This window comes from Tupaia chinensis, unplaced genomic scaffold, assembly GCF_000334495.1.
Source record: "Tupaia chinensis unplaced genomic scaffold, TupChi_1.0 Scaffold144089_1, whole genome shotgun sequence".
Classification (NCBI taxonomy): Eukaryota; Metazoa; Chordata; class Mammalia; order Scandentia; family Tupaiidae; genus Tupaia; species Tupaia belangeri.
In genome coordinates this window covers 40,334-44,929 of record NW_006203943.1, presented here as the reverse complement: position 1 = coordinate 44,929, position 4,596 = coordinate 40,334, and the positions used below count along the sequence as shown (strand labels likewise).

At 40.1% G+C, this 4,596-nt stretch overlaps 1 pseudogene; it reads left to right on the top strand.

The window, feature by feature from the left end:
• The first annotated feature begins 3,282 nt into the window (after positions 1–3,282).
• Positions 3,283–4,596, top strand: part of LOC102499169 (transcriptional coactivator YAP1-like) — a 36,535-nt pseudogene continuing 35,221 nt past the window's right edge.

The following is a 4,596-nucleotide window of genomic DNA, read 5'->3' as shown; positions in this document are numbered from 1 at the left end:
TTCTCTCTTTTCATACCTGTTCCCCTTTCCTGTACTTGGGCAAGCCTTAGAGATGGCAAAGAGGTGGATGGGTGCTCTTAATTTCCATTACACCTTCCTAAATGATCCTCCTGTTACAATGGCCTTGGCTAGAACTGACCGTTAGATAGTGTCCCTCATTGGAATATAAACATACTTGGTAAGGTGCTGCATTTATAGTCATGATCAACTTTTCTCTCTCAGGTAATTGCAAGATGTGCTCTAACCAATAGAACTGAGGGCAGACTCTTGCTGCAGTTAGCTCTTGTCAAGCATGGATATCACTTTCTCACAGTTAGGCCAGGGATTGTCCCTTCCTGGCAATCAAAATCATAGCCTCATAATTGGCAATGAGTTCTTCCTCTGAGTTGGAAGGGACTTAACCAGCATTCACTGCTTTTCCTGGAGAATTAGTGTTCCACCAAATACCAAAGAGCTGTGATCTTACTCCACCTAAACTGCAGCAGGTCCATGTATTTTCATGCCATAGGTCAGACCTCCTGAATAAGCTTTTGCATGACAAAAGTTTTCTGGGAGTTAAAAAAAGGAAAGGCAACATGAATGTAGCTCAATAAACTCAGATATTTTACAGATACAGTTATATGTAATCTAGTGTAATAGAAAGAAGATTATGATGATGATAATAAAATAAAATAAAAGAAAAAAAAAAGAAAAAAAACCAAAAAAAAACTAATTGTAGACAGAAAGGGATTTACTCAAAGACACAAGGCAAAAGTGAAAAGGGGACAATTGGAGAGTTTCATTGAGCACCCCAAACAGGTCATGACTCTACTTATCTAGGCACTTAGGATATGGTCACTCCGATATAGCCAGGATGGATGGTGCTGCCCAGAGAGTCCATGCTGTCTCTCTTTACCCTCGAATTTGGCCCTAGATCTTCAGACTCTCAGAATCTGAGCATATGTAGGACTCTCTAAGGCCCCTTGTTTATAGAGAGCTGCTTTTGCTTCACACCAGAGGGAACCATAGTACATAGCTCCTCTTTGCTGAATGCCTGCCAAGTTGTTTCTTAGTGTAACATTGCTGAAAACAAAGGCAACTGGAAAAAGTTAAAAAAACTCAGAGTGATTTATTTATCCAGTTATTTTGGGTGTGTACTCCACACCCAAAAGGGTAGCTAGACCCTCAAAAATGACAAACCAGTTTTGTATGTAACTGTCAGGTCTCATCAGGAATGTTCCTTTAAACACTTCCTGTTGTAACCAGCACCTACTGGGGGTAGTTTGTTTACTGAATTCCTAGAAATGAGGATGGCCAATGATTTCAGGACTCCAGAATGGCTAAAGGAGAGTGGAGAGTGGATCTGTCCTGCCCCCCTTCCCTCAGCTCACTTTTACTGTATATCCCAACCACATACAATCTGAGAAACTTGTCAAAATCAAACCATGTAGAAGGAAGGGACTAGACTAAGATATAACAGGTATACCACCACTTTATTCCTGCAGCAAATATGCTTAGAAGACTTTTTAAAGATGCTGTTCCTGGAACTATAAAACTAAAAAAAAAAAAAAAAAGAATGATAATAAATGGGTAAGACAGATGTGAGCTCCCATTCTTAGCATAGCATACACATATTGAGTAACTTTACAATGTTTAGTTCTCTGAACGAGGCACACGATGTCATTTGGGTGTCCTTCAGCTTGAAATTTTTAAAGGTAATATTTAAAAGATGAGCAGAAGCTGTCCAGACTACAGATATGATGTAGAGAGAGAACGATATGGAGAGTATTCTACGCAGAGGACACAGAGCCTTTAGAGGCATCCCATTTCAGGAACAGGCCGAAGTGCATTGTAGTCAGAGTTGAAAGATGATGGGTGACTAGGGAGAGATGAGGACAGCAGGTAGAGGGGCTGTCAGCATGTCTTAGAAGCCTAGTTTGGGTTTGTCCTTTTCTTTTAGGGACAATAAGAAATCCTTAAAGAAATGTTTGTTTTGTTTTTGCCATAGGGTACATACACTCGCCAGAGACAGACAGGTGAGAGATAGAGAGAAGAAAAGTGAGAAATCACACTCTGGGGGGATGGCCACACTACAATCCTTTTTCCTCTTCGGATTTTGCACACATGCCCAGCATGAGTTTCAAGCTACTGGATCTGAGACTCGAACCGTGGTCAGCCATGTGGAGTCCTTAACCACCATGATGCCTGGTGGCCCTGAAAATTAAAAAAAATATATATTGTGACAAAATATATATAACCTAAAATTTATCATTTAAAAACATGTAAGTGTACAGTTCATTGGCAATAAATATACTCACATAGTCACATAACCATCACCACCATTTCCAGAACATTTCATCTTCCCCAACTAAAACTTTGCATCCCCAATCCCTCTCCTCAAGTCTCTGGTAACTTCTACTCTACTTTCTAAATTATTTGTAGATACCGGCTATAAACTGGAATAACATAGTATTTGTCTTTTTGTGTGAATGCCTTATTTCATGTTGCATAATGTCTGTTAAGGTTCGACCATGTTGCAGCATGTGTCGGAATTTCCTTCCTTTTTAAAGATTAGTAATATTCCATTGTATTAGGTTGTTGGGAAACTCATGACATATTTTTCTATGCAAAAATTCATCATGACTTTCCCAACAACTCAGTGTATATGTGCCACATTTTGTTTACCCAGTTATCCACTTGGATGTGTATTGAAAGTTTTCATAAAGGAGAATAACATGGTCCCATTTATGCTATGGAATGATAAGCCTGACTGCTCTGTGAATGATTTGAAAGATGATGAGAGTAGTTGCCAAGTGCCCTGTCAGGAGGCTTCTGAGTCCAGCTTAGAAAGACTAGGTTATGTAGTAAGGATGATGATAGAATGTTTAAGAGCTGCTTAGGAGGAGAAATAAAGATGTTTGGGTGTAGGGAGTGAGGGAGAGAGAGCAATCAGGCAAGAATCTTCAAGGTAGATGAGGCTGCTATTTACAAGGATGAGATGCAAATGATGAACTGATTTTTGCCTATATGGAGTTTGAGAAGTGGCACAAACAATCCAAGGAGGGTACATAGACGTGGAGCTCAGATCTAAGTTGACAGCTCAGTTGAAGTCAGCAGCTCAAAGGTGGTACCAAAGCAATGCATGAAATTCCGCAGAGCGAAGGTACAGAGTAAAAAGCAGAGAGGGTCAGGTAAATATTCCTGAGTGACTCCAATGTTTATAGCCTAGTGGAGCTGGATTGGCCAACCAAAAACAGTGAGAGGCAGTGTTCAGAGAAAATCAAATAAGAGGAGTGTGGTATCATGAAAGCCAAGGGAAGAGAAGGCTTTAAGGAAAAAGCCTTTAGTGAGATAAAGATTAGAAGAGTGCTTGTTGATTTCAGCAACCCAGAAGTAATTGGTTACATTGGTGAAGGCATGTCTATGAAGTAGGGGACATGTCCACTAGACAAAAGTAGACTAAGCAAGGGAAGAGAAGGCTTTAAGGAAAAAGCCTTTAGTGAGATAAAGATTAGAAGAGTGCTTGTTGATTTCAGCAACCCAGAAGTAATTGGTTACATTGGTGAAGGCATGTCTATGAAGTAGGGACATGTCCACTAGACTAAGAAACTGCAGAAACTGACAATGGCTGGTTGCCAGCTCTGTGTCCTTGGTCTAGTTGTTCAACCTCTCTGACCCTTTGTTTTCTAACCTATAAATAACATAATACTAGATGCTCAAATAACATCCAACAATTCACATAAGTATGTATTTATGGGTGGTAGATTAAGGGGAGATGATTGCTGGAATTGAGGTAAGGTCTTGTCAGTACAAGGTAGCTTTCTTCACCTGTGACTGACTCTGATCTCCCTGTTCCATTGTAAGCCAATAGCAAAGACACTGAAAACTGTGCCTTCAATGCTTGTACTTAGGACTTTTAAGGAATAGGGCATTGTGAATGCATGTGGAGGGTCAGCTCCTTCTGCAACAAAGCAATAGCTCAGGTACACCTCTCATCTGGTTTCTGAGAAGCCAGTGGAAGGAGAAAGAAGCCTTGGGTCTGGAGGCCTAGACTGTGGGCTCAGTTCTGTGGGTGACTGGTTATGTAGCTTTGGCAAGCTGCTGCTTCCCACATCTGAAGTTCCTAATCTGTGACAGGTAGCCTTCTTCAGCTAGATAATTCTGGAATGCATTTCCTCATTGAGAGTGTATCTGTACTATAAATAAGCTTCTACTAGAGAATGTTGTTGTTATCCTTCAGACAAAAAGATACTTCTCCAAGCCAGATACTTGCATAGCCATTGTCACGGTTAATTCCCGAAACAACTCTATGATTTGAATACTGCTAACATCATTTAACTGATGAAGTATGTTCAGAGGTTAATAATAACTTACTAAGATGAGAGAGAGTGTTTGGATCAGGTAGCACTAAGTTATGTTTGGGCAGGGGATTATTTTAAACAATATTTAATCGCTTGCTTTTCCTACAAAAGGAATTGATTGAGCAGGTCAATGTCTGGAAAAACTCCAGATACCCATTCCTGTTCTGAGGGTGAATCTAAAATCTTAAGGTGACATTCAAAGACATTCATTCTTTGGATCATTTTCCTGGTTTAGTCCCCCTTCTCCTATTTATTC